Source organism: Anthonomus grandis, chromosome 2 (assembly GCF_022605725.1).
Source record: "Anthonomus grandis grandis chromosome 2, icAntGran1.3, whole genome shotgun sequence".
Taxonomy (NCBI): domain Eukaryota; kingdom Metazoa; phylum Arthropoda; class Insecta; order Coleoptera; family Curculionidae; genus Anthonomus; species Anthonomus grandis.
The window spans coordinates 47,851,733-47,876,325 of record NC_065547.1 but is presented as its reverse complement, the minus strand read 5'-3'; the positions used below and the strand labels follow the sequence as shown (position 1 = coordinate 47,876,325).

At 32.0% G+C, this 24,593-nt stretch overlaps 1 protein-coding gene and 1 long non-coding RNA gene across 4 annotated transcripts in view; one reads left to right on the top strand and one right to left on the bottom strand.

Annotated features, from left to right (window-relative positions):
• The window catches only part of LOC126747486 (fasciclin-3), a 630,854-nt gene that overhangs the window by 482,408 nt on the left and 123,853 nt on the right, over nt 1–24,593 (bottom strand). The window lies entirely within an intron of this gene.
• LOC126747568 (uncharacterized) lies at nt 17,692–18,677 on the top strand. Its single transcript, XR_007664237.1, has 3 exons — nt 17,692–18,080; nt 18,139–18,282; nt 18,537–18,677. It is a non-coding gene; the product is annotated as an uncharacterized LOC126747568 (long non-coding RNA).

Sequence of the window (24,593 nt, the reverse complement as noted above, 5' to 3'; positions counted from 1 at the left end):
GATCCTAAATGTAGGTGTCAGGTGGCCAGCCCGGTCACCTGAGCTAACACCGCTAGATTTTCTCTTGTAAGGATATTTAATGGAACAAGTTTATACTAAAGAACTAAGAAATTCATTTCACTCACTGCACCCAATAATAATGAACGATCTTTAAGGTTAATTTTAATAACAGCCCATAGAAAAAATAGTACCTTGAATTATTCTCTATCAACAATACGTTCTATCAAAATACTCATGTCACTGCAATTATAACAATCACTTACATATATGAAGACTTGTAGAAAACAAAAAATATTTTAAAGTAATTCGCCTACTGACATTAATATAATTAGCATAGAAATCGAAAATATGATAAAATGATGCTTTTGGCCTATATAGACTAGCTAAACTACATCATACGATTAAAAAAATTAATGACGTAGAAACTCTGAAATGAGAAAATGAGAAAAATTATTATTCTATGCAGTTGTGATATTATTTCCCGAAAATCGTAGTTGATCGGCCTAATATCATATTTTTCAAATCTCTTTATAAGCTCAATGTGAATACGAAATTTATATTTATGGAAATTTTGTCACCGTCTAAATCATACTTTGTTAACTGATGATACCTCAGACTATGGAAAACATGTTTACCATACAACAAACCAGCTCGGATCATTCCCATATTTAGTAATGTTAAGTATAGCTTTATGACTTCCTAATTTGCTATTAATAGACCAATGATCTTTTGCATTACTTTAGACTTAAATGATTCATCTTTAATAATATTCTTTATTTAATAATTCTCCTCTATTCAAGTGTAAATTTTAAAGAAGAATAGTCATAACCTTAAGCAGTCAAACGCCTTTGCAAGGTTTCTAGTCTCTAGATGGTCTAAGATTTTTTGTACAAATAAAACAGCTCAAGAGATAGGACTGAAATATATCAATGCTAATATTATTTTTAAAAAAATTATTAAAGTTTATAGCATAGTCATTGTATTAAATCGTGTAGATCTTATGACGATTTTGTTAAATAATATGATAAGATAAATTAATAATTTTAAAAGTTTAAAAAGGAACACTCAAATTTAAAACATAAACAAAGATTATCGTATTTGTAAACAGCGTTTTCATTTAAAAAATGTATAAGAGTAAGGCAGTAATGAAAAAGGAAAACCCGTAAATTAAATTTTTAGCGAGAAAAACGTTTTTTAAAAACGGCGTCGGGGCATTTTCGTCTCTTTCGACCGCGCGTGGAATTTAAAATTTATAAAGTTGCCGGGGAATTTTCGTTTTATTAACTGCCGGTGGAACGAGGAAAAATTAGCGTAGAAGTTCATTTAAAATCATGTGAGAACTTTTTTAATGGCCTCTGTTAATAGACTTTATATTAAAAACTATAAATTATGTTTAAAATTGCAATTTTTTGAACGTATTTATGTATATGGCAGATACTTTAACACAAACGAATTATCACAGTTTGTAATTCTCCAAAATAAGAATTTGAAAAAAACAGGATAACGATCTTCTAATTATATGAGTATTAAGATGTACTTAATTTCAGACTACATATACAAACTATACTATAGGTGTTTATTTTGAGGAACTTTTCTAGTCTGGTAGTAGATATTTAAGAGCTCTATGGAGTAAGGAAATAAAAAAATCGTATATAATATATAATTTTTATATAATAATTAATAAAACTTATATATACTGTTATTGAGATATCGACGTCCAAAGTCTTGAATTTTTTCAACAAAAGTCGATTTTTTTAGAGATCGAATTAACTATACTAGCGACTGCGATCCATCACCTACACTGAGAAATACTGAGTTATAACGGAATTCGAGCAGAATTAAATGAAGGAGAGCACTTTAAAAATTCGAAAAAAGTAATTTTTTGACGTCGTTTCTGAGGTCAAAAATGAGCTCCAAAAATGCGATATCTCAGTTAATATAAGAGCTACGACTTTGCAAATGGCCTCGTTGGATTCAGAATGACGAAACTAAGACAAAACCGTTAGAATATTCCCTATAGTGGCTATAGAAACCGAGATATCGACCTCCAAAGTTTGGGTTTTTTCATTTTTCGGGTGTACTTACCGTTTGGATTTTTTTCAGAATTATTTTTTTCGAATTCGAACTAACTATACCAGCGGATTGTTTTCATCAAGTAGATAACGAAAATACCGGGTTATAACAGGATTCGATCAGAAATAGGGGAATGAGAGCACTTTGAAAATTCGGAAATTGTCACTTTTTGACCTCGTTTTTGAGACCAAAAATGGGCATTTAAAATGCCATTTCTCGGCTATCATAAAAGCTACGTCCTTGCGGATGGTCTTGTTGGATTCAGAAGGATGAAACTAAGACAAAACCGTTAGAACTTTTCCGATAGTGGCCATAGAAGCCGAGATATTGACCTCCAAAGTTTGGCATTTTTCATTTTTCGGCCTTTCCCTTCTTTCTCCCCATATCGAATTTTCCACCAAAAGTTGATTTTTTATTTAGCATGATTTTTAAATTTGAATTTGGCAATGCCTGGTTTTCTCTTCCAGCATGACCAATATTATCTGTTAAATCAAGGAATAAATGCAAATGTTTTTTCTTGTTAAATAATTATTATACCTTTTACCAGGTGTCAAATGAGTCCCTAGTCCAAAGACTTTACAGTACTGAAGTAAAAAAATGCAGTCGAATTCCTCGCGATTGGTCCAGAAATACCTGCAGCAGTTCAAAAGATCTTTGAGTCTGTCAAAGTGTCAATAAAGTGGGAAAGTGTGGATGTTACACCTGTCAGGGGCCCAGATGGCAGATTTGGTATCCCTCAAGCAGATAGTGATTCGATTAATAAGTGGATTTAGTTTCCTTCATATGTTAAGTAGTTGCTTAATAACAATATTTTTAGAAATAAAATTGGTCTAAAAGGACCCCCGATGACCCCAGTAGGTAAGGGTCATAGATCTCCTAACTTAGCCCTTAGGAAGGAGTTCAATTCATATGCCAATGCAGAAGCTTAGAAGGGTAAGTTGGACCTAAATAAAAAGTGGAGAAACTTAATCTTGTTTATTTTTGCGGAGGGTTGTTGGGTGGGGTCAGAAATAAAACAGAAACCTGTTTACCTAAATGTCGACGTTTCGACTTATATTAAGTCATCCTCAGGACAAGTAATTACAGAGATAAAACAAAGTAATTTCAAGTACATAAAAAACACTATTAAAATAAATGTTCTTTAAGTTACAAAAATTAAAACAAAAACCACGACACAGTTAAAATTACATACAGGTATAATCCGTTAAAAAAAAAATTTGTAAAAAAAAACAGAATAAAATTATTTTTTTTTTTTTTTTTTTTTTATACATTACACCTCTTACCTAAGTCTAGGTTTCTTAAGTTATAATTAAAACACATTTATAATAGGAGCGTAGAATTATTTTTAACATGGGTTAAATTGTAGGTGTTATTGTGGGCAAACTAGAATCAACAATAAGCCAAGAAACAAATGTTTTTATTCTTACGAGCGTTTATTTATTTAATTTTTATGATTCAATGTTATGTTGATAAGTTAAGGATTAGTAGATAAGGAAGATGTATGTATCTATACGTTCAAAACCAGAAACTTAATTTGTTAATACACTGTGTGATCTAAATTTGGGACATACACTCTTTGACAAATATAAATTTTATGTTTTAGTGTTATCTTTTTGGTAGTAAATTAATTAAATTATAGTAACTTGCATTTAGATCAACGGTGTTTTGTTTTTTATTAATGCTTTCTTTATACTTTTTTATATTAACTATTTCTAGTAAAATTCTTTTTTTATAATTTGATTCTCTGAAATCTCGACATAAAATGAAAATGCCATAGAGAATAATAGGAAGCAAGTCACTGCTGTACATAAAGTTAACATTATATAAGAACCTTTAATTAAAATTGAGTTGAAATATGGTCCAAGATCCTTCCAAATAGGATGTTTTAGTAATGCCCAACTTGTATGGTGGTCTTGTGGGAGGTTTGGGACTGACTCCTTCTAGGAATATTGGACTAAATGGAGCTTTGTTTGAATCTTTAAGTGGGATTTAGACTGACATAAATAGAATAGCGATATTAAATATTAAGAATTATGCCACTGCCCCAGATATTGCTGGTCAAGATAAAGCCAGCCCTACTTTCAGTTGTTATGATGTTGAGGTACATGCAACTCACTCCCTACGCTAATATTATTGAAAAGGCATGTTTTGATACCATCAAAGAAGCCAAATACTTAACTGGTAAGTAAAGACTATACAAGCTTAGCATATACAGCAAGCAAAATAGGTTTTACCTCAGCAAAGTACTTCACTGAAGGTATTTATTTATGTATTTAATTTACAGGTATCAAAAAAGCAATCAAAATTAGTATAGATCATATAGTACTATAATAAAGTGAAGGTGTTATAAAGTAATTTTTTAAGGCTTTATTTTTACCAATCACAAATACATAAGCAAATTTGAAACATAGATTGCTTTACTTTACCTAAATTACACTTGAAAAGAATAGAGAGAAATTAAAATAGCATTACATATAAACAAGCTAAACTGAAATTTCTTTATGACAAAAAAAAATTATGCATATGTAAACATGCTACTTACTATATAAGATTTTATTTAAACCCAAAAAAAAAATACATACCTACGGTATATCAACGATTTAGCAAAAAAGCGCCATTTTTTTCTCGAAATAAATGTTAATAAAAAAAAATATAATTAAAACATTAAGTGCTATTTTACCTCTAATAATGTATATTTTTTTTATTGTTTTGTTAATTACCACAACTTATTATAATTATCGTGACATAGTGTTGTATACTTCCGGCCTACAGTTATATTAAAATACTTATACTTCTTAGGTACTCTAGCACGAAAACCAGGTTCTAAAAATCCCTATGAAAAATGTTCTCTCTTTACTCACCATCTACTATGTAACCATTTATTAAAAAAAAATCGCACTATTTTATTATACAGCATCACGACTGTACTACGTGCATTTTACAGGGATGCTTTATCTCATAACTTTTTGTCGGCTACTTTGTTTCGCATTTAACCGCTTCAGAGCGTTTTTAAAGCAAGCCCCACAATATAGAAATAAAAAGGTCGTTTTTAATATATGCATGTATACGGCAGCATTATATAGGAGAACAAGGATCCTATTTAATAATTACTGCAGTTTTTCGCGTGCGGTGCTGTCAAAAACCGGAAAATTGGAATATTATGCAGCATATATTTTGGGGAAAAAAATACTGCTTTTTTGCTAAATCGTGGATATAACGTAGGTATGTAATTATTTTTTGGGTTTTACATTTTCTACATACTGTTCTGATAAACAATTTATTATTTATTAGCATGTTCTTTATATACATGGCCGGTCATACAGGAAAGAAATTTGCCTGAGGTGTATAAAAACAAAACATTTAGCACCTCAGTTTGTTAATTGTAGTATTAATAAAATGCACGTTAAGTTACCTTTAGGTTCCATATATCGTCAATTAGGTTCGGCAACATACCTGAAATAAAATAAAGAAAATACATCAATTTTATTTGTCATTAAACTATGACCGATTAAACTACAAACGTTTACAATATTATGATATCAGTACATTTTATGACCAAAGAATCTGGTTCAGAAACGGAATAAATAAACTTGAATTGCCGGAGCAACTGTTCTACATTCGTCCTAGTAAAAATTCTCTAATAAAATTATAGTATTTGCTGTACGTACTACTTTTGGAACAATTTTATTTATCTTTACATGACATTAATTTCGAATATTAAAATTCGTTGGTTCGGGTGTACACTATATGGAGAGTTTTATTACAAAAATTTCAATAACTGAAACGGTAAGTAGGAAATATTCTATAAGTATATCGGGGGTTAATTTTCTTTTAGATATCACAATGTATCTAAAAGAAAATTAACCCACCACAATGTTTTTTTAATTTCTTTGTAAGATAATAATGACATATGTTTACAGGGTCTTCTGAATAAAGCATTTTAATGATGTTCGCCTTTCCTATGTTCTATTGTAAAGTGGTACTCCAGTAGGCATTGAAGCCACCTTGCTATTTGTTCTTGTGAACTAAAACAGTCATTTTAGAGAAGCATAGAAATGATTGATTGTATGTTTGCCAAGTGATTTCACGTAACAAAGCTTCCATAAGTGTTTCAAAGGTGGCTGGAGCATTACATTTACCAAACAGCACCGATACGTATTAAAGACGTATTTTATACGTACACAGTATATACCCCAAAAGACGTGTTACTTACTATGGATGTATCTAGGACGTCCACTTTCCGCAGGATTCTACGTCATATATTTGACGTATCTAGGATGTTTACATAGCTTAAAAATAGCTCAAAAACTTAAATAGCTCCCTTTTTGTGTGGTAAATTGTTTTTGGGAGAAAAAATAACTCATTTATAAAAACTGCAAATATATTGATTATAAAAAAATATATAAAAATATAAAAAAATATATCTAAATAAGGAAACAAAAAATACTAACTACAGTCTTCAATTTTCTTTGTGCTTCCAATCGCTGCTGGTAGCGCTGCACCTTAAAATTATATTTTAAAATAAGCAAATTATCAAATAAAGCTTCGTTCTCGCATCTGTCATTTGTTTATTATTACAGCATCAACAGCCAAATAGTCAATTACAGATACCGAAATTACCTATAACTAATAAATTCAAAATAATCATAAGCACTAAGTAAACAATACAAAAAAAATCCTACATAGTTCTTAGAAAATTATCTAAATACCTACTAACACAGGAACTAACGTTATAAACTATTTAAATCCTGCATCTGAGATGAAAGAATTCTTAAATTAAATTAAAAGACCTTGGAAGATAATTAATATGAGTATAACTGAGTTGTTCCTGGTTGCAATGTGAACAAAGTGAAGATAGAATGTATGATAGGCAATGTAGGAACTATAAAAAAAAAGAATTTTCACACACAATACCTCTAGTTTTAATGCAACAAAGTACATACCCAAAAAAGCGTCAATAATTGCAAACTCAATAGGACAGTGTCTTCAGGTACAGTTAATCTTGATACCTTAAATGAGTAAGTAACGGTCCAACATGCAAATGCAAGTAATAAATTATCCGAATTGATGACAATCGTTCATTGGCTCCAATTACGGGTCATCTTTATTCAGAAGTAAGGCACCATTATTGCAGTTTTTTTAAGGAATAAACGGTAGTTATATGTAGTCAACACGAAAATAACTTTTTTTAAAAATTATTTATTCGAGAGCGGAAATTACAACTTAAAATCTAACTTAATTTGAACAGTAACTTAATACTAATGTAATTAGTTTTTAATGGCAAGGCAATATATATATTTATAGTGTTGGTTTGCTTAGTAATCAAATAAGTAAATCAATAGGTAATTGGTTAGCTGAATAGGCAGATTGGTAGCGTGTAACTCCTCCCTTCGTAGAGGTGAGCCTGGGGATGCAGGGGAACTTAGATGACGATTTGAGGCTGACTGGTTGTGGCTTCGGGTGAAGGAGAGCGGTTGGCATCTTCTAGAAGTTTGGGCACCATCTTGAAGTATTTCGCGTAGACTTGGTACCCAATGAAGCTGAGAATAATAATATATATTAACAGGGTCCAAATGCTGATGGGCTGTATATGAAGAGGTCCGTTGAAGAGTAGGGCTTCCTTCAGTTGTTCCTTTTCTTGGGCAATAATACTGGGTATATTTTCAATGTCCTCAAGGTTTAGTTTATCCATTTTAAAGGGCGGGATTTCTATATAATTAGGATTCAGATTGGCTTCAAAGATGAGTTTAGGCAGCTGAATGTTCTGGAATTTTGTTTGTTCTTTCAGGTGGTAGTTCCTAAGGAGGTGACCTTCTATTTGGATGGTACAGTTAGGCGGGAATTCTAATACATAGGTTCCTTTTAAAGGTATGTTTTCTTTGTTAGTTCCACATTGTTGGTTTGCGATTGTTTCGTTAGGTGTTATCAGCATCCATTTTTCTTCTTCTAACTTTTGGATTTTTAGGTTATTGATTTTTGTCTCGACAATTTGGCAATTTATGGTTTTTTTTTGCATACGATAGTAGGTTTACTTCGCATGGAGGATCAGTTCCTATGCTCATAGGGCTGCTTTCTTTGCATATAAAGTGTTGTGGCGTTATCTCTTGGCACTTTGTGTCAAATGCAATATAGCTAACTTCATTTAAAAGGAGGTATTTGTTAGGTGAAATGATGATTTGAAAGGTATTTTTAAAGGGAACTGGGAGGGGATATAGACGATACAATACATAGTTTTTTATTTCGACTATAGGTACTTGTATGATGAATGTGATTTTGTTTTCTTTTATGTAACTTTTAATTTCAATAATTTTTTCAAAAAGCAATAAATTTTCTAATGTGGCAGTGAAAGGAAGTTTATTGTATGTTAAGTGTGGTGTTATAGACATGATTTCATTTAAAAGGTCATTAGGGTTTACTATGGAAGGATGAAATATATTTAATTTTGAAAATGTGATGGCTATACCGACATTTTCTAGAATATCGTAGATGTTTTGAAAAGCATTGATTACTTGAGATAAAATTATTTGGCTTGTAAAGTAACCATAAGAAATGGTGTTATTGTTTTGAATTTGTTTAATAATCGTGTCTATCTGCCTAATGTGTTTTTCTAAAATTTGTTGGTTGTATGTTAAATTCTTGCTAATATTTATAAAATTTATTGATGATTTTTCTATGATAGTAATTTGCTCTTTGAGAAGTGTTTTAACTTTATTCTCATTATTTGTTATAGTATTAATAGCGTTGTCATATCTTTCAGCATCGTTTTGATCTAAGTTTCCAGTCAAGGATTTGACTATAGATCCTAAACCGTTAATGAGACCTCTCTTGGTACGTGAAAATGAATAGAAAGGGTTGATTTGTGTTATCTGTATATTGATTTTGTTTTTTAGAGACGCGATCAAATTAAAAGAGTTTAGAAAATGATTATAATTAGTGGATGTGTTTTTTATGGAAGATTGTAATTGGAAATAATGATTTTCAAGGGACTTAAATTCTTTAATGATGTCACTTACGTCTAATATTTCAACAAAGGACCAATAGTCAGCTATGTTTTGAGCATTACCAATTTTTAGGGGAAGGAGTCCTGGATTTTGATTAATTTTATGGAAGTTAGGAGTTGCTAGTTCTGCGCCTGCGAGCTGGAAGATTCTGTAACAACAGGGGGTAGTTTCAATTCTTTTATGTGAATTGTTATTATTTTGTTGTTAATAGGGTTTTTAATCTTAGCTTTATTTCTTTTAAGGAGCTCTACAATCTGATAGGGGCCTTTAAATTTGTTATCTTTTTTATTTCTAGAGTTGTTAACTTTGTAAACTTTGTCTCCTTTTTTGAATTGAGTTTGATTGGGACCTAGTTTATTGTTTTTTTCTATGACTTTTTGTTTTTTATCTAATAAGTTTTGTGTTATATTTTCGTAAAGATGTTTAACTCTATCTTTATGATTTATAACATACTCGTTATAAAATGTCGATTCTAAAAGATTACTTGGATCTCTAGAATTTGTATGGCCAAAAGTTAATTCGAACGGGGTAAATTTAGTGGAAGAGTGTATAGAATTGTTGTATGCTATTATGGCATAATTCATAAGGGAGATGGTACTATCTGACGGATGTTTCTGTCGAAGGATTCTTAGATGTTCGATAAGGGTTGAATGTAGCCTTTCGACGAGTGAGTTTGATTCGTGGTGGAGTGGAGTGGTAAAATGTACATTAATTTTATGAGCACGCAGAAGCTCTTTAACAGTATCGTTTTTAAATTCTGTGCCATTGTCCATGGTAATTTTGTCAGGAATACCATAAAAGGAAAAGTACTGAATAAGGGCATTAGCGATTTCAATAGCTGTTTTTCCTTGAATAGGGAAAGCCTGTCCTAATTTTGTAAAAGCGTCTATAATAGTTAAAAAATCTTGGTTATCATATTTAAAAATGTCAATATTAATTAGTTGAAAAGGTTTTCCGACAGTTTCTGTTAATACCAGAGGAACGTATGGATTTTTTCTTGCATATTTGCTGGTTTGGCAAATATCACAATCGTTTATATATTTTGTTACATCTGCTTTCATTGACGGCCAGTAATAATTACGTTTAAGTTTTTCTAATGTCTCATTAATGCCACGATGGTTGCATTTACCTTCGTGTTGATATTTGATTAGCATGATTCGTTCATCGAGTTCAGAGACGGAGTTTACTAATTTTGTGCATTTTATTAATTTAAGTCCGGAGGAATAAAAATGTTTCATGTAAACTTTGTTAAAATTTTAAGTACATCGAATCATCGTAGAAGTAAAGATAAAATATTTTGTTTTCCTTAGTGTAATTTTTTAATAAATCAATGATAAGAGAATCATTAGAGTTAGAGTTAGGAATTTTTACATGAAGTATTTTATTATTTCCAAATTGTTCTTGTTTAATGTTTAATTTATTATAGGGATTTTTGGAAATTATTATTTGGTGGGGTTTGTTGTTAATTATGTCTTCCAAAATTGTAATGCCTTCGTTTATTATGTAGGGATCGCTAGAAGAGTGTGGTGTGGCTAAGGTGTTTTGTGCTTCTTCAAGTCTTTTACGAAGCCTGGTTTGGGGTGGTCTGGTTTGAATATTTTCTATTATATTTATTTTGGGTATTACTGTATTAGAACTTTGTGGGGATATGATGTTATGGTGGGTAGGGGGTTCAAGATTCATGTTTTTTAATGCTTCGTTGCAAAGGTCATTTAAGAATGCATCTATGTCTATATCTTGTTCACCAGGGTTGTTTACAATACTTTCGTTTTCAAAAGCATTGATTTGAATGCGAGAGAGGGCATCAGCATTTGTATTTTGGAGGCCTTTTTTATAGATAATTTCATAATCGAACTCTTCTAAACGAAGACGCCATCTAACTAATTTACTGTTAGGTTCTTTTAGACTGAATAACCAGACAAGGGGTCTGTGGTCGCTATATATTTTAAACTTTTTCCCAAAAAGATATGGGCGAAAATATTTACATGCCCAGACGATCGCTAGGAGTTCCTTCTCAATAGTGGAGTATTTGCATTCGCTATCGTTAAGGGTTCGGCTTGCATAAGCAACAGGCTTATCGTTAGGGACGTTACCTTGTGATAATACGGCACCTATGGCAAAATTACTAGCGTCGGTAGTTAGAATGAATGGCTTTTCGAAATCAGGATATTGTAAGATAGGGGCATTCATTAGAAGATGTTTGCAGTGTTCGAAAGATTTTATGAATTCGGGACTATGGATGACTTTACAATCCTTTTTGAGGCATGAGGTCATAGGTTTGGTTATTTTAGCAAAGTCTTTAATAAACCGTCTATAATATCCAAGGAGACCTAAAAATGATTTAATATCTTTTGAATTTTTGGGGATTGGAAATTCTTGAATTGCTCGGATTTTTTCAGGGTTTGGTTTTACGCCATTGGATGTTACGAGATGACCTAAATATTGGACTTCTTTTCTAAGAAACTCGCATTTATCCATTTGTACTTTGAAATTGGATTCTCGGAGTCGTGAGAAAACTTGACGTAGGCGAGAAATGTGTTCTTCCAAGGAAGTACTGAAAATGATGATGTCATCGAGATATACGACACAAATTTCATTGTGGAGGCCACGGAGGATATTATCCATAACTCTTTGGAAAGTTGATGGGGCATTTTTCAACCCAAATGGCATTCGGCGGAATTCATAGTGACCTGATTCTGTTGAAAAGGCGGTCTTCTGAGTATCATTGGGATCCATCTCAATTTGATGAAATCCATTAGCAAGATCCAGTGTGGAAAAATACTGGCTTCTACCTAATTTATCAAGTATATCTGCGATGTTGGGAAGAGGATACTTATCGCCTATGGTTTTTTCATTCAGCTTACGATAATCGATGACGACTCTCCATTTTTTTTTTCCGGATGCATCAACTTTTTTTGGGACAACCCAAATTGGACTAGACCAAGGGGAGACTGAGTTTTGAATAATTCCCTGATCTAACATTTTTGATATTTGATTTTTAACTTCCTTCTTGTGTATCTCAGGATAGCGATATGTTTTAGTGAATAAAGGGGTGTCATTTGTCAAATTGATTTTATGTTGAATCTGGTTAGTAAATGTTAAGGGTATTTTGTCGCAGTAAAATATGTCGCGATATTCAAAGCATAATCTTCTAATAAAGTCTTTCTCTTCTTTATTGCAATGGTCCAAACGCAGGTTTTTAAGATTTTCTTTAAGTATATTATCATGTTCATTAGTTAGGGTTTGGTTTGTTTCGATTTTGTTGCAAAAGTTTACTTCTAAAATATCTATTAATTCAACATTAAAGGGTCTATTAATATTAATGGTAACGGGATATTCGTTGGCATTCGTTATTGTTGTATAGGCAAAAAAATTTGAAATGTTTACAAGTGCTTTAGGCATTTCTGTATTATTTTCAAAATTTTGATATTCTAATATGCCTAAGCCTTCTTTTAGATTTACTGGGATTTTTACAATTTGTTGACATCTTGACGGAATTGTTATAGAAAAATTTTGAAGATCATTAAAGGTATTTTGAGTTTCTATTGGTTTTTTTATTTCATAAATAATTGGAATAGTAGAATTTTGTGTTATTAATTTACAATTTTTTAAGTCAATATTAGCGTTAAGTTGTTTTAATAAATCACTACCAATAAGTCCATCGTATTTTTGCGAAAAATCGAACAAATAAAATTTATGGTAACCATTAAATTTAAAGATTTTAAAAACTGGAATATTAGCGACTTCATTGTGATAGGACATAGCGTGTGCCGTTTGGATATTAAATTTCTCATTTGTAATAAATTTATGATAAAACGTGTAAGCAAGTTTAGGGTTCATTAAACTTCGACTACTACCGGTGTCTATTAAAAAATATGCGTTTAGGTCAGCAATATAAATATATGGTAAATCCGATCTAATGTTATTTAAATGGATTATGTTGGGTGTGTGTTGATATCGGGGTTTTGAAAATTTTGTTGTTCGTTAGAAATGGTTATGTCGTCACTTTTATAAGTGTCATCTTCGATCGGGTTGGAAAATGAATTATCAGGAATATGATTATATGGATCGTAATAATTATTATCGTCATAATAATATTGATCATTCTGATAAGGGTTATAATAGTCGGAGTAGGTATTATCGGAATCGAGATTATAGTCAATACTTTCTGGAGAAATTTGATGGGCATATAGTTCTGAAACGCGGGGCCTTTTGTTTCTAGGAACAAAGGTATGTCGACTATTTCCTGAACTTGTGTCCATTGGTTCGACTTGATTTCGACGAATGACTGAACTGGGTAAACTATTATTTGGGTTGAAATTAGGGGGTCTTAGATTCAATTGAGGTCTATTAAAGGTGTTATTTGAGAAATTGGGTCTAACAAAATTATGAAAACTTGTATTTGGAATATTTGGCCTAGAAATCAATATGGGATTTGGATTAGAATTTTGAAAGTTTGTTGGTCCTATAGGTTTTTGAAATTGGGGTCTGGCGTAATTAAAAGTGTTTGGTATAAATGATGGAAAATTGCTGGGGGTTGGTGGTAATGGGGATCTTGGTTGGGGTTTTGATTGTTTGTAATGAGTGCGAAATGGTGGTGGGTAGGTTTGTAAGTTATAATTTTTTCCTTGACTAAAGTATATAAAGTTTTCTTCTTCGACTACTAACGATAAAGCTTTTTCAATATTTTCTGGCTGACGTAATCTAACAACTAACTGAATTTGAGGGGGCAAGTTACTAATAAAAGTTTTCAGAGCAAATTCTTCATAGTGTTGAATTTTAATTTTCCTTTCATTATCATTAGCAACAGAGGTGTTTAATTTTGAAAATAAATTACTTCTGGCATCCTGCACTCGCATGCCAAATTGTGTAGGACTTTCGAACCTTTGAATTTTTAGAGAAATTAAATCTTGGATAAGACATTCGATGCTTCTTTGATCTGAAAAGGCTACTATTAGGGCGTCTTTAATTACGGCCCAATTATTTAAATCTGAGTTGGAGCAAATTATATCAGCGGCTCGACCTTTAAGTTTCATTAAAATGGTATCTATTAGGCAAATATTTATGGGATTAGCTATATTTGTTGTATCTTGGAAGTTACTTAAAAAGTGTTCACAAGCTGTGAGAAACCTATTTAATTGCCTAGGGTTGCCATCATACGGAGGTATGTTATCAGCTTGGTACCTTAAGAGACCAATATCTTTATTGTTAGACTGCATGTCTGATTGATTTGTGAGTTGAGAACCTTCTTGAGTGGATAAACTTAAAAATGATTGAGCTAAATTTTCAATTTCTTCAGCCAAAGAGTTTGGCATTAAAGTTATGATAAAAAAGGAATAATACTAAAATATGCAGAAATTAAAGAAATATGAAAGAAAAATTAGCAAAAGAGAAAAAAATTTACCTATAATAATATGTCAAAATATTTTACTAAATATTATACGTCTATGGTAAAAATAAAGGAAAAATGGAAAAATAGGAAAAAGTTGCTTACGCCAAAACTGCGAAAATTTCCATTGGTTTCTTTCTTGCCTTAAGCCTAGTGGTCCTAAAGGAATCGATGCTAGTATTCCCAGGAAAATGCTCTCGGTGTTGTTGACTTCCTTGGTGGGTGCAACTTCCTGACGATGTGTGTTCTGAAGGCTGCTTCCAAGGGTAGGTTCTTCGTGCTTGAACTGTCAAAACAGACCGGTTTTGGCGATTTTTGTCCGACCGTAACACGAAACTTCCGACTGCGCCAGTTATATGTAGTCAACACGAAAATAACTTTTTTTAAAAATTATTTATTCGAGAGCGGAAATTACAACTTAAAATCTAACTTAATTTGAACAGTAACTTAATACTAATGTAATTAGTTTTTAATGGCAAGGCAATATATATATTTATAGTGTTGGTTTGCTTAGTAATCAAATAAGTAAATCAATAGGTAATTGGTTAGCTGAATAGGCAGATTGGTAGCGTGTAACTCGGTAGTTTTTATGGTTCCTGCATTTGATGGCTTAAATGCGGATGACTGAGTTTAATTCGACGGAAATCAATTATTATTTTGTCATATTGAGAAATTAATTAATCAATGCAAAAAAACGCCAAATAAAAGTGTCCATTTCCGAAATGAAATTTTTGTCCCTTTACTTATGATCCTATTCAATTTGTCATTAATAGTGTTTCATCAGCTTGACTTAAATTGTTGAATAATTGCTTGTGAGTTTACAGCAATCAGTGCAGAAACCTTGATGCCTAGAATACACTCAAGGTAAAACAGTTGATTCTAACGAGTTTTCTTCAATCGAAACCGTTTACTCTTCAATAGACCTATTTCGAACAGAAGATCTACTTTTAGAGTCTGCCTAACATCTAGTAATATTTCTGCTCATAGAAGCTAATACAAATCCAAGAAGTAAAGGAATGTAAAGAAATTTTCTGATTAAATAATACAAGAAACTAATAAAACTGACAGAAGTTACAAAGTACAAAATTATGAAGTTGAAAACTATCAAACTATTGACTCAACCTGTTAAACAGTTGTTGTAGTGATCCCAGGATTTAATAGATATCCTTTGATCCCTAAGAAATACTCAAAGCAAATCAAAAACTGTTTACTGTTCAACAAATTTACTTCCACCAGAGGCTTCTCGCTTAAAATCTGCTTGTCATCTTGTAATATTTCTGCTCATATAAGAAAATACAAATTCAAAAACATGTAAGTAAACTTTTTTATTTCTTGATAATGATACATGTTTTTTTCCGTGCCCTAAAAAATAATGTGCAAATTGCTCTCGAACTTTCTGCGATTCTTTTTAAATTCACAAATGTAGATGAAAATTCTAATTCCTTTCCCCAAGATCCATAAACATTCCAGAATGCCCGTTGAAACATCTCATATTGTCATAGGTTCCAGGGGGAGCATAACAGTCCATGATTGTTTTAGTATTTTGTAAAAAATTATGTAAGTAGCAACGTGTAAGAACAATTATTTCAGTAGTAGTAGGCAAAAGCAAGGGCTTTCGCAAAACTCGAAATACAGACAATATACTTCCACTACTCGTCGAGGTGAATCTGATAACTGACAAAAAACATTATTTCAAAAAGGATATCGAACTAAGGTCGCAATTCTTCATTAAGCGCACGATAACTTCCTAACGTGTAAATCTGAAGTCTGCAAATTATTATTTTACTCACACTATAGTCATGTATACTTTGTTTTAGGACTTGAAAAACATGCAATAGAGGATTCATGACTGAAGGTCCTTTAATCCTTACTGAAGGTCCCTTAAGCATTCTTTAATTATAGCAAGCACCTCATGACGCAGTGATGCAGTTGGCAATAATAAGAAATAAAAAATCAGCTAAACCGTTCGGATCCTCATGATGTTGGAATACAAATAGAACCAGAATCTTAGAACATTGAAAGGCTAGAATTAGTAAACAACAACTTTGTTTGAGTCCAACATGTGCACAGGGGCAAGAGGGGTGTTTTATTTACAAACATATGTGCCGATTCTCTGTTGTCAAGTCGACACAAATTTCCAACGGAGGAAATTTTTAGCTATATTTTAACAAACATTATAACGTTAATTTAACTTATTTCTGTTATATTTTATAGGAAAATTTAAAATAAAAAGTATAAATACTACAATTAACCTATTTTAAGAATAAATATAATATCCTTAAGCAAAAAAAAAACAAAATTATTAACATTCTTATCCCTAAAACTGCTTCTAAAAAATTTGAAGCGACAACACCGGAGCTTAAGCGCCTAAACCATACGCGTTGTGTCATCTGTCAAACGGCTTTTTGTTTATATTCGGGATTCGTGTATTTTCTTTAATTTTCGGTTTAAAAAGGAAAAAAGGCCACATTTTAGTGTTTTTTTAAATTGCTAGGATGGCAAAAACTTGTGGCGTTTGTGCCGCATCATGATAAAAAGGTGATTCAAGCCGATCTTTTCACAAGTAAGTACCGATACTTTCATAACATCACATCATGGGGTAACCATCATCATAAACGTAGAATAGGGGATCTTATAGATATAAACCTAATAAAAATTTGAATGTGAAAGTGTGAGTAAAATACCAACATATTTATATTTTTAAATCTAAATATTTTTTTCACATACATATTCATCTATTAATAGGCTATAAAAGATATAAAACTAGAATTTTGTCCCTGGTTTTATTACAGAATTTTATGTTTTTTTTTGTTGTTTTGGCAGAAAAAACGCATAATACCTATGTACCTATCTATATATAGTTTGATATCTATGTATAAAGTTAATTTTGTCTTTCTTTAAAATTTGTTCCATAATTTTTTTTTGTTTTACCTTATTGCAACTTACAATAATATATATAGTAATTGGCACCACATATTAATTTATTACTGTAATTTTTTTCTGCTTTTTGATTCAATATCAAATACTTATTATAGATTACCCAATGATGATGCCCAAAGGGAACAATGGGTTTCATTAATGGAAATCAACACATTTAAAAAGAACATATTTGTTTGTTCAGATCACATCCTTAGAAGTGATATAAGAGAGATAATATTATCAGTAGCCAGACTTTATTAAAAAAATCAGCTCTACCTCAAAGGTAATTTTTTTTAATATATTTTTCTAGTATATTTATAGAGTATGAGTATATTTTACCTTAGAATTATTGATAAAGGTTTGCATGCTTTTATTTACTACATTATGTAAGCTAAAAAAACAACCTTTTAAAACTTGCGCTTGGGCTATGTTGTAAAACATACAGCTTCTTCACAAAAAGTATTAGTGTTACTCATATAAGATTTATTTATACCTAATACTTATTAGGTATGTGTGTAAAACTATTTTTTTACTAGGATTTCTGATGCACTGGTTAGAAACACAGCAGCCAATAATTCAGTTAATTTACCAAGTGATTTACCCTTCAAAGCTACAGGGGTAGCTTTCCTGAAGAGTGCAAAAACTTCTTTAGCTTTCAAAATGGTATATAGTACAAACAGTGAAGCTAATATAGACACGTATGGATAATTAAAATAGATTAATATTCTTGATACACCAAATTTTGTATAATTACAGATCTGATCATTCATCATCAACAATAACTGCATCTGAGAATTATAGTTCTACAGTAACCGTGGAGTCTAGGTCAACAATTACTATTTCTCATCCAAGCCGTTTTTGTTTAACTGCTACACATTCCCTGACTCTGCCAAGGAAAAGGTAAAAATACACTCAAAATTGACTACTAGTTTTATGCCATGTATCATCCTATTCTATATATCTTATTTAAAAGTGATATGGTATTTTATTGTATTATATTTGTTTAATTAAATGCAATTAATCAAATGTATGACATTACAAAGATTCTCTATAATAACATACATTTTATTGATCAATTGGATTATCATAATACATTTTTTTAATTTTTTCTTTTTAATTTTGGTAATACTATATTTTTATGTATATTATTCTAGGGTAAAATCAAAATGATATCCTGAGGACCTAAGCACTGATGATTCCACCGTTTCAAGAGCTTAATCACTTGTCACCAGATTATGGAAAAAAAATATAGAACAAAAAATTAAAATTCGAAGATTGCAACAAGCAAATTTGCGAATGAAATTGAATTAGATGTCTCAAGTCATTGTTAAAATACTTAAGAAATAATAACATGATTTTATGAAAAAGCCTAATCTTAATCTAATCTATTGTACATAGTCTTTATTCTTAGCTTTGTTTTTTAGTATAAATTAATATGATATAATATTTGGTCTTAGGTATTATATAGGTCACTATTAAATGTCTCAAAACCATTATACAGGCTAAATACTCATAATAAAAATCTTATAACCTACAAAAAACCTGCAACTCCTTCACAATTTGAACATCCTTGTAGTTTTAACTTTTTCCGCTGAAGCAATACTGCCCCTTTGAAAAAGTCAGCAGCATAGAAGTATATATTATGTGATATAAGTAAGTAATGTAAAACTGAGTTTTGTCCAATATACCAATAACAATAAAGTTTTGCAAAATGTTAAAAATTTGTGTCTTAAAACATGATTTATTAAGAAATCTATAATATTATATTAATAAAATATTTAATTTCCATAAGAATGCTTTGACAAAAATGCTGCCTTTCATTAGGACCTTCCTCTAATGAAGTCCATTAAAAAAACACATAAATAGCTCATAAATGGTAATATTACTTATACTCAAACTCTTTAATTATTAATTAATAAAAATTTATCAGGTAAATATTATTGGTTGACGACGTCACTGGTAAAGAGTGCTTGTATCTGTGACATCAACAATGCGATCGAGCGGCGTTGCGATGCCATTACCGTTTTCTCGTTTCTTCGTACTTTATTTTCATTTACTTAACTTATATTGACTTCGAAATAGAGTATCTTATCAAATTTATTTTTAAAAAATGCTTGATATTTTATTAAAGGGGAGCAGTAGTATTGTTTTGTGCCTTTGGAAACAACTGAAAATTTTTATGATATTATAAAGTGATTTTTGCCATTTCTCTATAAGCACTTGGCATCATTGCATCAGAGATGTTGGAAGCAAACAAACCTGCCCATAGTTCCACGGCATGCTACTTCTAGCCTTTCAATGTTCTAAGACCAGAATAAAAACACTTAACAGAAAATCGAAAAGTAAGGGATAGCTTCAAAGTATATGTGGCAAATAAATTAACAATGTATGATGCATTTGTTTGAGCTGATGTAGAACGTAAAATTAATTGCGTTCTCCATGACGCTGATATGCGAATACTTCACACGGGCAGTTTACTCCAAGAACAACGAATTTGCCACTAAGAACTGTATCACCTGTCTCAAGATCGCTCTTTTACGCACTAGATCCATCTCCTTCATTATACATTAACAAGCATTTAACATCCTTTGGATCAAGATAGTCCAAATAAATATAGTTTTATTGACGCCCTAATTGCATAATTCTACGGACATTTGATAAAAACTATGTTAAGTTCTTATGCTTTTATTTTGATTAAATAAGGAAAAAAGAATTGGATTTCTTTTCTTACCTGAACTATAGTACCAATAAACTGTCTAGAAATTTGAAAATGATACATTAGACTGACATACGACTCTTCAGCGGCTAAAAACCTTAAAGTTATCATTAATCTTGTTTTCACGCATATGGCTTCCCGAAGGTTTGTATTTTTTTTTGGCAAGTCCAATCTTAATGATGAGACTTTCAAATGAGGTTACATTAACTTGAGTAAAGTTTTTCAACAGCATTTGATCTTCCAGTCTTAGTTCTGATAAGAACTTCCGTTTTTTGTTTGCGAGTATACTTCTTTGTTATTTGTTAATTTTCATTAATAAAAAAAATCCACCATGCATCGTCTTTGTCGCACATTTTGGCTCGACTGAACGAACTTTTCAGCAACAAGGTTTATCGATATTTTCCGTTTATTTGCCAATAGTTGATCAATTCTTGCTCAATAGTTGTTCAGCTGTTGCTTAACAATGTTTGCTTAGCCTGTTCCCACTTTTAAAGGATTTATTTATCAGGCTCATATGAATAAAACAAAAACGCATGCTTTTGCTTAAGTTTTTTGAGACATATTCCGCTTTAATGCAACAAAAACAGATGGAGGTAGAATAAAAGCATGCGTTTCACTTTATTAAAACGATCTATGTCACACCTCTCTTGAATTAGTGCCTTAATTAAACGTGCCGACAATTCCAATGTTCATTTCTTTTGACCAAGTTGCTCTCTTATAATAGTCTCTAATACTCCTTCTGTATTTAGGAATATACAGGGTGATTCATTAATATTGCACGAAAATGAAATGCCGGTTTTTTTGGGTTAAATTATGACGAAAAGTTCCTATAAACATATGTCCGAAAGTGCTTCGTTTCCGAGATACAGGGTGTTCAAATTTTCTTAAAAAATCGATTTTTTATTAATATCTAAGAAATGCCTTTGCTGTTTGCAATGTCATTCACACCATTTCTGGATATCTTAATGATGTATCTTTTTGACATATGACAGTTGATTTGTTATTCCAGGGACGTGCCCACGGGGTAAGCGGGTTAGGTTTTTTGTACAAAAAATAGCACCTAGTAGATTTTTTGAACCTCCTGTACATTTTTTGGATGACGCAACTAAAGATGGAATTGTTTCAACTCTTGGGTGTTTTTCGTATCTCCCTCCGTTTTCGATAAAAAAATTAAGAATTGCTTTTTTGCATCCCTCTGTAAAAATACAAGTAAATGCTTTTAAATCACGCGAAAGCAAAGAAATGATTTTCTTCCTAAAATGTAATACTTACCTATTCATAGTGTCGAATATCAGGTACAGCATTAACAACTGCTGATCTAAAAAATACTGCGGAATGTTGAAATTGTAAATACGTATTAAACAAAATTTAGTAAATACTATTATCGTTTTAGTTTTTGTCGCATTCTTTTCGTTGCTTTGAAAATGCAATAAATAAAATACTAGTTCATTTAACATTACTAGGTGTGGCTCAGTGATAAGGTGTTGTTTTTTTCCTGTCAAGTAGACAATTTCCTCATTTTTGTCTAAAATGGAGTACACTTATAGTGAAATGTGCGATATGCACTTTGTGTATGGTCTTGCTAATGGTAATTCACAAGCAGCGAGGCGTATTTACGCGGACAAATACCCTAACCGAGTACTTCCTCATAGTCAAATGTTTACTCGCCTCCATCAACGTCTCAGAGAAAGTGGAAGTTTTAAAAAACTTACAGTCGACAATGGACGACCCCGCACAGTTGCAACCGCAGAAGCTGAAGAAGCAGTGCTCCACGAAATCGAGAATAATCCTTCAACGAGTACAAGACAGATTGCTGCCACTTTAAACATTAGTCAGCCAACAGTGTTTAGAATACTGAAAAATCAGCTTTTGTACCCGTATCACATCCAGCGGGTACAAGCACTTTTGCCAGACGACTATCCTCATAGAGTGGCTTTCTGTCGATGGTTACAACAAAACATTGTAGAAAATCCTCCTTTTTTATCAAAAATACTTTTCACGGACGAAGCTAATTTCTCCAGGAATTCGATAATGAATTTCCATAATAATCACATTTGGGCAGATGAAAATCCACATGGAATAAGTGAAAGTCGCCATCAACACCAATTTTCACTGAATGTTTGGGTTGGAATCATTGAAGACCACTTAATTGGTCCTTTCTTTTTGCAACAAAGGTTAAGTGGAAAAGTGTATCGGCGTTTTCTTCAAGAGGAGTTGCCAACACTATTAGAAAACGTCCCGCTTGACTTAAGGTACCAAATGTTTTTCATGCATGATGGCGCTCCGGCGCATTTCAGCTTAATTGCTCGACAGTATTTAGATAGAGTATATCCCAATCGTTGGATAGGTCGTGGAGGTATACAACCCTGGCCTGCGCGATCTCCCGATCTAAATCCGATAGACTTTTTCCTCTGGGGCCACCTCAAGCAATTAGTTTATACCACCCCCATCGAAAATGTTGAAGAATTAAGAAATCGTATTATTGCAAATTGCGATATTATTCGAAACACGCCAGGGATCTTTGAACGTGTTCGCCAGTCAATGCGTCGCAGGACAGACGCATGCATTGCAGTTGGAGGAACTCATTTTGAACAACTCTTATAGCGTACGTTTCTTAGTCCATAGCTTTTCATTACCTTCATCAATTTACTAATGTTTATTCTAAGAATTTAATTAATGTACCTAAGTTTAATTAAAACTATTTTTCAACAGGTAGTACAGTTAATGTCATGTCAAAATTCCAAATTACCGTATTTACTATTCTTCACCCTGTAAATCGATAAGTAGGCATTTTATTATGTTTATTCAAGTTTTTTCAAACGTTTGCATTAAACTAATTTTTTTATCGAAAACGGAGGGAGATACGAAAAACACCCAAGAGTTGAAACAATTCCATCTTTAGTTGCGTCATCCAAAAAATGTACAGGAGGTTCAAAAAATCTACTAGGTGCTATTTTTTGTACAAAAAACCTAACCCGCTTACCCCGTAGGCACGTCCCTGGAATAACAAATCAACTGTCATATGTCAAAAAGATACATCATTAAGATATCCAGAAATGGTGTGAATGACATTGCAAACAGCAAAGGCATTTCTTAGATATTAATAAAAAATCGATTTTTTAAGAAAATTTGAACACCCTGTATCTCGGAAACGAAGCACTTTCGGACATATGTTTATAGGAATTTTTCGTCATAATTTAACCCAAAAAAACCGGCATTTCATTTTCGTGCAATATTAATGAATCACCCTGTATATTATGGAAATCGTGGTTGAATACAACAGCTTATAATAATAATAATAATAATATCCTTTATTTGCCAACAAAATCGTATACAGGACGACAAAGCAACGTCATACAAAGGAGGATCTAGCTCCCATAGGGTACATTAATTTTTCTTATCTAGAATTCATAGAGGCAATATACTTATATAAACAAAATAACAAAATTTAAAATAAATATTCTAAATATCTAACACAAGTTAAAATTATTATCCAAAAGTAAAATTATAAAAACATTTAATCTGCAACCAGTGGTAAACAGCTTTTTTAAATTGGACTGTAGATTCAATGCTTCTAATATCAGCAGGTAGCATTCTATAAGCCCTGATGGCCATATAATGAGAACCTCTTTCATAGTAAGCTGAATTATGCAATGTGGAGATCGCTTCTATGTCGTGTAATCATAGTCACATCAAATATATATTCACATATTCTCAACAAACAAATGATTGTGTCTCTTCACAAATAACACCAAGGAAGAAAAGTATAAGGAGGGAAGGGTGAGTATTTTTAATTTGCAGAAGTAAGGTCTACAGGAAGTTCTGTAGGTCATGCCCAATAAACAACGAATGATACGCTGTTGCATTCTAAATATATCTAGAGCTCCTCTTGCAGATCCCCAGAAACAGATACCATATTGTAAGATCGATTGTACCTGTCCGAAATAAAATAGGCGAAGAGATACCTCAGACACTACATCCCTTAATCTTCTAATCAATCCGCACAAGCTAGCTAATCTGGAATAAAGGTTTTTAATATGTTTCTCCCAATTTAAATTGGGGTCAATGTGTATTCCTCCTAAGAATTTAATACTATTGGCTACAGGGATTGACTGCCCACCAGACCACACAAGTAGAGATTCTGAGACAATATTGGCCTTCGAAAAATTAATCAACCTCGTTTTACCAGAGTTCAAAGACAACTTACTGTCCAGACACCAGGTCCTCTGTGGATGAGCAGCCCCGTGAAAGATCTGCCACTGTCTTTCTGGCAACTATAACTAATGTGTCGTCGGCGAATTGACAAATCATATCAGAAGGGAACAGCTCAGGCAAGCCGTTGACATATAATAGGAAGAGCACAGGTCCCAAGATTGAGCCCTGAGGCACACCTGTTCCTATAATTTGGGGGCGGGAAAACGTTGGTGAGCCGGAATGTGTCACACAAACTATTTGTTCTCTTTGCTCTAGATATGAACTGAGTAATTTAGATGCT